Raw genomic sequence first — 13,935 nt, 5'->3', positions numbered from 1 at the left:
CTTCCATCATGTCCCTCTTTCTTTCCATAATACTGTTCTGATTTTCATATATATCATTCCAAGTAATTTAACATTTATTACATAAGCAATACACTATATCCAGATATCCATAAGCAATACATTAATGTTGTTTTCCATGTTTTAAAGCTGTATATAAATGTTTTTCTGTCTGCAATTTTATTTTTTTCACTCACCACGGTTTAAAAATTCATCTCTTATGGTGCCACCTGTAACTTTAACTCAAAGTATGATCCATTACCCCACTGATGGACACTAAGGTCGTTTATTAGAACTATGTGGTTATGAACACATTGCCTTGATTATACAGAGGAAGTTCTCTCTAGGTTACACTTAAGAGTAGATTGTCAGTAAGAAGGATACGCACATTTTCAGGTTTCCAGATATTGACAAATCATTTCCCAAAGCAGTCCTATCAGTCTACACTCCTACTAGCAATGCAATACAACATCTGGTATTGTCAGACTTGAAAAACTTTTACCAATCCAGTGAGTGTGAAGTGGTATCTCACTTTGGTCTTGTTTTGTGCTTTCCCCAATTACTGAGTTGTGTATCTTGTATTGTGTTTATTGGCCAGGCAGTTGTGTTCTTTAGATCACACTTCAGGTTCCCACTAACTTCCTATGTGGCATCTGGAAGCTCACACACATGCCTATAAATACATGTTGACTACCATGTACTTTCATCCTGATCCCAAGATGCTTTAGGCCTAAGTCACCATTAGGCATCTACTCGAAAAGACGGCTCTATTACAAACTGCAAAGCACAATCAACGCTGGTGAACAAACAAATGAACGGACACGTGGACAACATGAATAAGGTCTACCACTGACTGGGTTCTCCTACGTACCAGGAACTCACTGGGATGTCTATGTTAGCACAGTTTCACACAGGTGGAAAGAAGAAGGGTGTTTATTATAATTTCCATGCTATAGATGAAGAAATGCAGCTCAAAGAAGGGAAGAGCTCACCTAAAACCTGAGCTAACCAGGGGCAGAGCTGGAGACTCAAGTCCAAATCTATACAATGCAAAGCCTAGGATACTTTTACCATTTCCCACTGTTCTACAGCTCCACATCAGCTCCATTCTAACAACTGTCCTTGGGATGGTCCCCACCTGCCTAACTTAAGCACAACCACCCCTCTCCTAGTCCTTGCTCTCCTCCACCTCCCACCTGTATGCCTTTCATCTGGCTGCTCTCGGCAACAGATGTTCCCACAATAAACACTCCCATAAATCAATGCATCTGTCAGACCAACCAAACCAACCTCATGATGTCGAAAGACAACCTGGGTTGCCCCACTGTTTCACAAGATGCCAGGAATCAGTTTGAAGGGCAGCCCCACAGATTAGGGCTAGAACCACGGATCTGAGAATGTCCTTTCAGGTTCTGTTTCCCGATGACATAGGGCATATTGCTTCGCTTTAAACACAGCCTCACATAAAAATCTGTACTGTGGAGGCGCCTGGGTGGCTCAGTGGGTTAAAGCCTCCGCCTTCAGCTCAGGTCATGATCTCAGGGTCCTGGGATCAAGCCCCATGTTGGACTCTCTGCTCAGCAGGGAGCCTGCTTCCCTTCCTCTCTCTCTCTGCCTGCCTCTCTGCCTACTTGTGATCTCTGTCTGTCAAATAAATAAATAAAATCTTTTAAAAAAAATCTGTACTGTGTTTTCATTTTAAATATATTGGGAACAGGGTGGTACAAATGTTTATACTTCCCCCATTTCTATTCCAAGTTTCCAATTTAGCCTGAATACCCTTGTTATGTACCACTCTTCTAAGAGATGACATCGAATTGATTATTCAGGCCTCTCTGTGACTCTCGATTTTGTGCTGGAACAGAACTCCATGGTACCAGCCTATTAAAAGGCTATAAATATCCATGATTATCTAAAAATCAGACTCTCGCCATCTCTAAGGCAGCATGCACTGTTCATTAGAACCTTGGAGCCCTGCAGAAACCAGAACCATTTCTCAGAGTCTGTCTGTCTTCTGGTTTTCCCTGATGAGCTACAACAGGGGCAGAAGCATAGATTCTCCAAAAGCTATATGAATCTCAGCTGAGGGAAAGGACAGAGAGGCTTCAAAACCATGACACAGCACAGAGGGAAACGGGCCAGTCAGAAAGTAATACGTAGGAGAAAAATAATGGCTGTTGCAGGTCAGGAGCTGACAAATGTCATGGGCCAAATCCAGTCTGCTGCCTATTTTTGTACAGTCTATGAAACAAGGATGGCTTCTACACTTTTAAATAATTGAAAAAAGTCAAAAGAAGAAAATGTTTAATAAGATGAATATGATTTGAAGGTCAAATTTCAAGGTCTGTAAGTAAAATTTTATTGGAATACAACCACACTCATTTCTTTACACGTTGTCTATGGCTGTTTTCATGCTAAGGCAGCAGAGTTGAGTACTTGTGACAGACCCGATGACCCACAGAGTCTAAAGGATTTGTATTTGACCCTTTATAGAAGTTTTCTAACTCCTGCACTAGCTGGTTGAAAAGACAAGCATTCTTAGGAATCCAAACTTTGCCATCTCGGACATATTTCTAAATGCTCTGACTGTATGGCAGCTAGTGAGAACACACACCAAGTTTAGCAAAGGGTCTTCAGGGATTTGTAGGTCTTAGAAGGCGGGAGTGGGGAAGTCAGAGTTGATGGAACACGAGAGAGAAAGAAAAAGCCACGTATGCATCAAAGGCTCCAGGTAGATCCTTCTATGATGTCTTGTCGTTTTATTTTATTTTTTTAAAGATTTTATTTACTTGAGGGAGAGAGAAGCAGACTCCCTGCTGAGTAGGAACCCATTGTAAGACTCGATCCCAGGACCCTGGGATCATGACCTGAGCTGAAGGCAGATGCTTAATCAACTGAGCCCCCAGGAGCCGTTGTCTTGTCATTTTAAAATCAAAGCGCACCAAAGGCAAGCACTAGAAAACCCTGTGCCGGTGTCATTTCTCAGGATGTAATGTACAAGTTTTTGCTGGGATTCCTAATTTAGGAGACAAGACACAGCCTCCTATCCTTCTCAAGTCATGGGAACTCACCACAGGTAGAGCCTGACTAGTTCTCAGCTGGCAGAGCGATACAATGTTTGTATCTCCTGGGAGAGATTCTCTGCTTCCCACTGGACTGTGAGTTAGCTATTTGCTCTGTATTTGTATCACGCTCCATTCCAAAAGAGACTGGAGGTGATTTGATGGTTATTTGGAATAGAATCTGTTTTACCCGGGTGGCTCAGTCATCAAGCCTGGAATAGCATCTGTTTTTAAGAAGACTAGCAGTAATGTTAAGGCTGGTCTTACCTGCCTTAACTTGATAGGAAAAGTAGGTGTGGCTACTTTTCATTAACATCTTATTGATTTGTCAGCCCTAAGCCAAATGCTGTGAAACGCACTATGAAAGAGGAAGGAAAATGTTGACAAAGGCCTGACCATGAGGCACTGTGGTCATTCTCCATGTATGCTCCTACTGCTCACATAATCTATGTGTCCGTGACACCCTAGGCTGCAGATAATTTTGCTTGATGACTCCTAAAAAAGGATTCTCCTCCATAAAGTACTGTCATCACAAGAAAAGGATGGTTTGATGGGGCACCTGGCGGCTCAGTGGGTTAAGCCACTGCCTTCGGCTCAGGTCATGATCTCAGAGTCCTGGGATGGAGCCCTGCATCAGGCTCTCTGCTCAGCGGGGAGCCTGCTTCCTCCTCTCTCTCTGCCTGCCTCTCTGCCTGCTTGTGATCTCCATCTGTCAAATAAATAAAATCTTTAAAAAAAAAGAAGAAAAGAAAAGAAAAGGATGGTTTGCAAAGATTTAGCAAAGCACATGTTCACCGAGGTACTGTTTATAATGGCAAGAGACAATAAATGTATTTCTCCACAGTACGAGAAGTGGTTGAGTACCTCTAACAATCTACATAATAAGCTACTGAAATCAGTTTGTAGGAGTGTACAGATGCTCAAGACAAAGAACTAAGTGGAAAATAAGCAGGATACAAAACACACACACGCATTACAATCCCATTTCTGCAAAGGAAAATTATTTGAGTTTAGAGAAAGAATTCAGACAATTTAATAAATATAAAATAGAAATAACAAGTCACACTTACGGAATGCCAACGAGGTACCAGGCACTACTCTAAATTCTTTATATGTAGTATTTAATCTTCACAACCACCCTGTGAAGGAGATACCCATTTTCCATATGAGGAAATTGAAGCAAAGACACATCAGTGACCTACCCCAGGTCCCAAAGTTAGTGAGCCAGAATTTGTACCCAGACAGGCTGCTCCACAATCTAGGCTCTTAGCTGCTGCATTTTCAAAAATGAAGGAAAATACTATCCCTTGTCCACAACACTCAGCACGAAGCAGAGAACCAGTGTCATCACCACAGAACGTTTCATCCTCCTTGTTTATAGTAGACTTTTCAGCTCTTGGCTTCCCGCAATTAGAGAAATCGATCACATGGGGATAATAGCTATATCCGCCAGGAAAAAGCCCACTGCCTTGGCTTCTAGAATCAAAGGCTACTTACACCTTATTCCTCATACATCCTAGTTCGGGACAGCTTAGAAAAAAGTAGGACACTGGGGAGAGAGGTCTTGACTGGAGATGCCATTTTTCTATCTAAAATGTCTGTGGCCTTCAGTATGATATTGTACTCTTCCCAGACCTCTTCTCCCTCTGTAAAATGGGAACAAATTGAGAATAAAAACCTTCCTACATGCCTTTTGGTGTCAAAAGGATCAAGTGAGACCAAACATGTCACCATGATTTTTTTCTTTTTAAGATTTTATTTATTTGAAAGAGAGAGAACAAGCATGCACACATCAGGGGTGGGGAAGGGCAAAAAGAGAGGGGGAAGCTGACTCCTAGCTGAGCAGGGAGCCTGATACAGAGCTTGATCCCAAGACCCTGAGATCATGACCTGAGCTAAAGGCAAATGCTTAACTGACTGAACCACCCAGGCACCCAATGTGATTTTTTTTTAAAGTTTGTTTATTTAAGTAATCTCTGTACCCACCATGGGGCTCAAACTCATTACCTGAGATCAAGAGCCATGTGCGCTATCAACTGAGTCAGCCAGGCACCCCCAATGTGACCTTTAAAAATATTTAATTTATTTATTTGTCAGAGAGAGAGAGAGAGAGAGTGCGTGCACACAAGTAGAGGAAGAAGCAGGCTTTCCACTGAACAAGGAGCCGGATGCAGGACTCAATCCCAGGACCTTGGGATCATGACCTGAGGCAAAGGTGGTTGCTTAACCAACAAAGCCACCCAGGCATCCCACCTTCAATGTGATTTTTAAGTACTGTGATTTTCTAAAACAATCAGAAATGTTTATTTTCTTAGAAATTCAGCTCTCGTATAAATGAGTCACTGGATTGCCTGCCACAATATACCCAAGAATCCAAGTAGAAATAACAATTTCACAGAAGAAATAAATAACAGTAAATCAAAACGAACAAATATAAACATTCCTACGTCAACAAGAGGCTGGGAACAGGACATAGCCACTGCAGTCACATACAGGCTTTAAGCAACTAGAACTGATTTGGATTCAAGTTCTCCTACAGCTGGATGAGCAGGCAGAAGTTAAGTAACTAAGCGAAGTCGTGACTTCCTTACCTGTAAAATGGAAGCCTTAATAGTATATCGCATGAGATTATGGTGAGAATCATGAAGAATGCTCTGTAAGCCCTTAGCATAACACCTGGTATGCTGCAGGCACTTAATAAAGGACAGCTACCAGGTGGCTCTGGGGAACAAAAAGAATGAAGCTAGGAGAAAGGCTGTCTCCAGCAAAGTTATGCAGCCTCAGAAAACACAGGCCCTGCTGCTCCGATTCAGGGCTGGTGAGGCCAGATGGGACAGGGACTGAACCTCTTTCGGAGGCTTCAGCTCTAGCACCTATAAACTCCTCCCTTTCAGTAGTTCAGAATCCTGAATGTTGAACAGAGGTGAACTTCTTCCTAGTTCTGGGGTTTCCTCTTCTCATCTTGAAGTGATCTGGTGCCTTGTATGAGAAACCACTATGTGTTACTTGCATGGCTAATAACCAGGTTCACACGGATTCAGTGGTCCTGGTTTTTGAAATACTGAAATACTTCTGTACTTTTTGGCAGACAGTGTGAGCTAATAACACTAGCAGTCACTTGGGAAAGTACAGGCCATTGCACCAGAGCCTTCCCAGACATGGACAGATCTGCTCACCGCTAAACTGACCACAGGGATGGAGGCCGGGGTGTGTGCAGCCCCCAGTTCCAGAGGAGCTCAGCACCAGTCACAGAGCAGGTGGTGACAATGATTCAGGCTTTGAGGACCCAAACCATGCAGGAGGCACTGCTATCAGCCCTGAAATATCAGCAGCACGTTAAGTCCTCCATTGGCTGGAACAAGGTACTAGAGCGCATTACAATCAATTTTACTGGGAATTTGCTGGAAGAATTTGGTGCCATTCCCCACATCAAATGATGGCTCAGAAATGGTGACAATTTAGCTAGTGACAAGAACACTCTAAAGACTGTCTAAAATCAACAGAAAAGTAAAAATTAGAATAATTTGTGTTATAAATATTATCATCTGCTAAGCAGTTACATGTGCATGGTATATTTGCACTTGATCTTAGCCAAAAGGCTGAGAAGCGATGCATGGTATATTTGTTTAGAGAATAAAAGGGGGCTATACTTTACATTTTATATATATGCTTACATATTAATTTATATTATCAGATATTAAGTATTTTGTTATACCTCCACATACCATAAAGTCACGATGTTCAGTATTTCTGTACCCGTTCTTCAGGACTTTAATGTGACAAGCAGCCCCAGCAACTTCTTGAGCCATGTGGCTATTGGTGAATCACAGACTTATGGTCTCTGAGAATATAAAACCTGGGGAATGAACTAGATGATTCCCTAAGTACCCCCGCTCCCAGTTCTAAAACTCTTTGACATTCATTTATCATTCTTATAGTTATTTTGTTTTAAGATTTATTTATTTGTGGGGGAGAACAAGAGAGAATGTACAAACCTGGGGGCAAGGGCAGACGGAGGGAGAAGCAGGCTCTCCACTGAGCAGGGAGCCCAAAGTGGGGCTCTATTCCAGGACCCCAGGATCATAACCCGAACTGAAGGCAGATGATTAACAGACTGAGCCACCCAGGCACCCCACCATCACCATTTTTGAAAGGCCACCTATTAGAAAAAGGAACCCTCATGCATTGTTAGTGGGAATTCAAACTGGTGCAGCCAACTATGGAAAATACTATGGAGGTTCCTCAAAAAATTGAAAACAGAAATACTATATGATCCAGTAATTCCACTAACATTTGCCCAAAGAATATGAAAACACTAATTTAAAAATACATATGTACCCTTATGTTTATTGAAGCAACATTTACAACAGGCAAATTTTGGAAGCAGCCCAAGTATCCATCGGTAGATAAATGGATAAAGAAGGAGTAGTGTATACACACAATGGAATCTTACTCAGCCATAAAAAAGAATTAAATCTTGTCACTTGCAATGGCATGCATGGATCTAGAGAGTATAATGCTAAATCAAACATACCAGACAAAGACAAATACCATATGATGTCACTCATATGTGGACCTTAAGAAATAAAACAAATGAAAAAGAACAAAAGAGACAAACCGAAAAACAGACACTTAACTATAGAGAGCAAGCTGATGGTTCCCAGAGGGGAGGTAAGCAGAGGGATGGGCGAAGTAGATGAAGGGAATTAAGAATACATTACCATGATGGGCACTGAGTCATGTACAGAATTACTAAATCACTAATAACGGACACCTGAAACTAATATAACACTGGATGTTAACTATACTGGAATTTTCCAAGGTTATGAAACACATACTCTAAACTAGGCACTCTACTGAACAGTTTCCATAAACTACTGAGTGAGAACCTCACGTCAAGCACAGTAGCAGGTGGGAGTCCTACTAAGGAAATGGAAGCTTTGATGAAGTTTAGTAACAGTCATAGCAGAATGAGATGGGACCCCAGGATGGCTGGATCCAAAGCCTCTGCCCTTACCCACCTCTCACCCTACCTTCTTTTATAAGAACTTTGTCTCTCACAGCCCCATTCAAACCACACTTTGCACTCCCATCCTAGGATTTGGAGCAGTCTGACTTATATAAGAAATATTCATAAGTGGTCTGACCCACCACACTCAATCCTCATGAGTCTGGGTCTTCAAAAACAGGGACAACTTTTAACTTCTTCATAACCCCCTAAAATCTTAACAAAATATCTTTACACTGTAAGCACTTAATAAATGTATGTGAAACTGGGCTGTTGTAGAATACAGGAATCAGGGGGAAGAAGGAAGGGATGGTGAGAGAGAGCAAGCAGATCAACTTGGCAGAGACTTGGTCTCTGCCTAAATGTAGGCAGCAAATGAACCAGATGCTTCTGCTGTCTCCCCATACCTCTCTGAATTTCTCATTGCAGCATTGTTACCTTCTAGCACCCACTAAGCATGCTTGCTTGAGAGATGGGGATTTCATGAAACTCAAAAAGAGCTTTATTATATGGAAGACTAATACTTTACAAAAAGACCAAGGAGAAATTTTTAATCTTCAGATAGATAAGAGGAGCTAAAGGACTAACCACCACTAGCTACTCTTTCCTGGAAAAAATCCAAGATATAAAAAAAAGAATGATGAGAGGAGAAAGAATGGGAAATGCAATCCAAGTGAAGACTACAGTAAGATCAAAGCTGACTCTGTGTAGAATAAAAGCAAGGCATAGGGTTGGTGCTAGGGAAATTCCAGCCGAATGGATGTTAACACATTTTGTTCCTTCACGGGTCACTGGAATTAGGCTACAGCTGTCAGTCCAAATTCTATTCTGTAAACTCTCATATAAAACAATGGAAACATGGATATGGCTTAATTTGATTCAACAAGTATTTCGAGTAATTACGGTATGCCAGAAAAACAGATCTATGTCAAAGATCTTTTTTTTTTTTTTTTTTTTTTTTTTTTAGTGTGAAAGATCTTTATTCTCCAACACTTGAGCCAAATAAAGAGCTTCACCATTATGGAATAGCAATGATCAAATCTACTGAGCAAGAAGATCAGATCAGCACCCAAGAGAACTCTGAACAAATAGGAAGGGTTCTGTCTTCCACATGGCCTCTCAACTCCAGGAAGTGAGGGGTTATCAATTTTTTTCCTCCCTTCTCTAACCAAAAGGTCAGGGCTTAAATTGCATTAGATGGACTATGACATTTCTCTTAATGACTAGCTTTCTTGCCTGAAACAGAGAAAACATCCTTACTGTTATCTGACCCTGTTTGTGATGGAGGACAGAGATAGCAAAGGACCTGCTTAAAAATACCACAAAGAAAAAAAATCAAGCAAAAGTCTTCTTTACAACATTTCAGTTCTTTTTATTGGAGAGGGAAGACCAAAGAAGCCTCAAAGGGCAGCCAAGAGAATTCTAACAGTCCTCCCAAATAAATGCCAGATAACACAGAATCTCATAAAAGCACAGTGTTTTGTTGTTCAAACGCAGCCCTAAGAGGAGCTTCTCAACCCCTTCTTCCCTTCCCAGGAGACTGTCTCCTCTTAGCTCTTCCTAGGCAGAGACTCTGGAGCTGATACTGCAAGCAGACTTCTCGAGAAAGATCCAATCACTGCTCCCAAGAGGAGCAGCAACTACCGTGGATGGATATTGTGTGCTGTTTACAAAATCAGGGTCAATATGTGTACGCTGCATACTACACAAACACACATGGATGACACACAGAGCCAAGGGAGCCTTCCTACATGGTAAGCCCTACACTCCAAACATACACTATCCCACACAGTAGGGGAAGACATTTTTGCTCTTATTTGTCAGATGAGGAAACTGTCTCCAAGAGGCAGATTCGTTCACATCCGATAACTTAGCTAGGATACACAAACGTCAATCTGATGATAAGACCCATGCTTTTGCATTTCAGCAGGCACAGTCAGATACACATGGTCACAGAGGTGGAAGTCCTGCTTGGGGCCACGAGAGGAAGAAACTCAAACTCATAACACTTCAACACTCAATGGGATTATTAGTGACGTATTCCCATGCCTCAAATAGATGCACCAGAAAGATAAAATGATTTCCTCCAAACACTGTTACGATTAACTTAAAAACAAAACAAAACAAAAAAACACAGCTTTATTGACATTTATAAAATTTAAACACAATAAACTTCACATATTTAAAATGTAAACACTGGATAAGTCTTGACGTATATGTATGTGGATGTGTACGCACAGACACACACACACACACACACACACACCCACCCCTTTAACTCCAAAGCTTACATCCTTATTTCCATACACTTGAACAGAGTCCAGACTGCTTGTGAAAAAATAAGACCAACATAGGAATCACCACAAAATACTACCCTTGGTCCCATGGGACTGTCTCCCTTGCCATGGCCATTCCCTGCTAAAGTGCAGTGCTGTGCTAAGAAGCAGGGACCACGCTCAGTCACTCAGGACAGGTCAGAATAAGAACTCTACACATACCCTGAATCACAGAGCTCAAGGGAGGGATCAAGTAATATGTGCAATAAAGAATCCTGGGATTTCAAAGCTGGAAGGACAAATGCTCGAGAAATTCTCATTTGCATGTATGTATGTATGTATGTGATGGTGAGGGTGAAAGGGAGGGAAGGAGGAAAACAGTATGAGACAGAGATGTGAATTCTAGTTTCTAAGGTTTTCATTCAGATTTACATATGTGTATCAGACATGTTATACAGATAAGACTTTTTGTTATATTGTATCTCGTATAACATAAAAATATATATAATTACATAATAATACAAGATGTATGTAATACAGAGATTAGTCATATTCAATATGGAAAAGTTGGGTACATAAAGATCCAGAACATTAGAAAGAGAACAAATGGCTGAGAAATGAGGATGGGATTAGGATAAAAGGGAGGAAAAAAGAAGAAATCCAGACTCAAACCAGAGAGGGGGGTCTATGCAGGTTAACTCACTTATGATTAACTCACTTCTCTGCACCTGAAGTCCACTAAAACCAAAGAAAATAGAATTAAAACAAAGAAGAAAATAAGAAAACAAACAAGAAATAGGATGCCTACGTGGCTCAGTCGGTTAAGCATTTGACTCTTAGTTTTAGGTCATGATCTCAGGGTCCTGGGATCGAGCCCCACATCTGGCTCCACGCTCAGCTTGGAGTCTGCTTGTCCCTCTCCCTCCACTGCCCGCCGTTCACAGTCACATTCTCTCTCTCTCTTTCTCTCTCTCAAATAAATAAATACATAAAATCTTTAAAAATAAGCAAATAAACAAGAGTAGCCGCTGTTAACATTTTGGAGAACCGTGTATCCTTGCCTTTTCAGTTCTGCATTTTTATGTACATGCACCTGTACATACTGCATGTTCCATGTACATGTACACAGAAGTACGATCACGCTATATGCAGTGTGGGATCTGCCATTTTTCCCCACTTAACACTGAAATAGTCTTCCAAGTCATTAATGTGTTCTTCTCTAGTATCTCTCATACAGCTGCACCATAATTGTTAGCCACTTTTTTCTGGTTCAGACTTACAAATACTATTTACATACGTACATACAAAGTGGACAGGAGTTCAGAAGTGCTTGTCTCCAGTATGAAGAGAGGGCTACAGGTTACTGGAAGGAGGAGGAAGGCTTTAAGGAAGAGGTGCTATTTGATTTGCAGTTTGGGTGCAAATGGGTTGGAGGGACATAGATAAAAAGGAAAAGGATCGGGCACCTGGGTGGCTCCGTCAGCTAAGTGGCTGACTGTGGATTTTGGCTCAGGTCATAATCTCAGGATCTGGAATCCCCGCCTGCATCAGGCTCTGCACTCAGTGGGAAGGTCTGCTTGAGGATTCTCTCTTCCTCTCCCTCACGCCCCTCTCCCTACTCATACTCTCTCTCTCTCTCAAATAAATAAATACTTTTTTCTTTTTTTTTAAAAGGAAACGAATCATAACTGGGCACCAGTTCTGATAGTCCTGGGGACCTTGCTAAGAGCACCAAGACATAGGCATTCCAGGGTCCACTAAACAGATGAGGAAGCAAGGGGCACTGTGAGATGGTGAGTAATATGTCTGAGGCAAGTTCGGGAATAAGGAGATCCTGCGGAGAAACTGGCAGCGTGTGGCAGGTGTATAGAGGGGGAGGGAGATGAGACCGGGAATGGGGGGGGGGGGGGGGGCTCAGATCCCAGCTTGACCAGAAGGTCAAATTAAAGAGCAAGAACTTTTACTTGCTCTCTGTACAACTGCTTGTGGAAACTGGTCCTCACACTTACATAACAAATGATAAAAAATGGTTATCAGCAGATTGCCAAGAAGCTGTTCCCACAGCAGATTAATATTGTCTCAGACAAGTGGAATTCCCCAGGGGCCGCACATCCTTTAGGACATATTTCAAAAGCCAGTATTCCATCTGAGGGCACCTGAGGAAAATTTCAAAGTGGTACCTTGGTACCTAACTCTCAAATAAATGTGTTAGGGGGACCCTCCGGAGTTAGGTCGTGCCAAGCATGAAGATGCTCAACGATGCTAAGTGACCTCTGAGTGAGGACACAGCTAAATGCTAACTCAGCACGGAATGCAGACATATTCTGAAGGTGAACCTGGGACAAACAAAAAAGCAAATCAAGACAAAGAAAAAAAAAAGGACAACTAGACCAAACCACAGCAAGCACTGGGAAGAACATCTGCCACCTAAGTGCAAAGGAAATCTGCAACTCCTCTGTTTGGTCTCAAGGACAAAGCTCCTGGCATCAAGTTGGCTTGGAGAGACTTTCTCACAAAGGTCTGACCACTACTCTTGCATGTGGGAAAACCCAACACTGTGCCAATTTAGTGAAAGCCTGTGACAGGGGTTGGCTTCAGGGCTTGGTCAGGCTTAAGAGACAGCATGGGTCTGGGCTTCGCACAGGACAGACATGGGCCAACTCCCCAGGCACACCCTTAACTGGTGGATAATAGGTTGGTTTCTAACCTCTCTGTGGATCCCCTGCTTTAAATAAATAAATAAATAAATATATGGCTCTCTATGTGCTACTTATCCCAAAGGATATCAACTCAACAATAAGCACTCCTGGAGAACCAGGAAAAGGGAAGAAGCATTTGGTACAAAAGATGTGATGGAAAGAACCTAAGCTTTGCAAATAAGCAGATCTGGATTCATGACACTGACCTTCCTTTTTTCCTGGGCAACAATGGGCAGGTTAATGAATCTCTCTAAGGCCCAGTTTCCTCAGCTGTAAAATGGGGGCAGCTGATATCTTCCTTCAATACCTTATGAGGTTATTTTAAATGAGATAATGATAGAAAGGCATCTGTCACCTAGAAGGCCATCATAGATAGCATCCGCCCAGGCATGCCTATCTTCCAACTCCCCTAGGGGACAGCGAAGGAGATCCTATTGGGCAAATGACCTTGAGAGAGAAACAGGCACTTAGGAAGGGTCTGTACCTAGAACTGCCAAGTTCTTCCACCAACTCAGTGGAAAGGCCACTTGCTACTTGTGTAAACTTTGGGCAAAGGAAAAGCCTCTGATACTTTCCTCAGAATCACCATGGAGATTAAATCCACCATCTGCAAAAGCCTACTGTCTAGGACTTGCAAATGGTAACTTTAGGCAGAGGTGTATGAGGTAGCACTGAATTAACTGTAACACTGCTCACAACCAATCACCAACTGGGACAGGGAAATCTTTTCCTTGTATGGAGATTTTATCATATGGGAATTTGAACTAAATAGAGATCAGACATCCAGGAAATGGTCCTCAGTTGGAAATCCTTACATGTGGCCCCATGCTGCCTAAGGCAGGCTTACCAAGCAGAGGAAGGGGGTCCCTCCTTGCCTCCCACAGTAACCATTA

At 42.1% G+C, this 13,935-nt stretch overlaps 1 protein-coding gene across 4 annotated transcripts in view; it reads right to left on the bottom strand.

The window, feature by feature from the left end:
* Positions 1-13,935, bottom strand: part of DNAJC6 (DnaJ heat shock protein family (Hsp40) member C6) — a 140,354-nt gene that overhangs the window by 47,272 nt on the left and 79,147 nt on the right. The gene's annotated exons all lie outside the window — the stretch shown is intronic.

The sequence above is a fragment of the Mustela lutreola genome, chromosome 10 (assembly GCF_030435805.1).
Source record: "Mustela lutreola isolate mMusLut2 chromosome 10, mMusLut2.pri, whole genome shotgun sequence".
NCBI lineage: Eukaryota > Metazoa > Chordata > Mammalia > Carnivora > Mustelidae > Mustela > Mustela lutreola.
The sequence above is the reverse complement of the archived record's forward strand: the minus strand, read 5'-3'. Positions and strand labels throughout refer to the sequence as shown.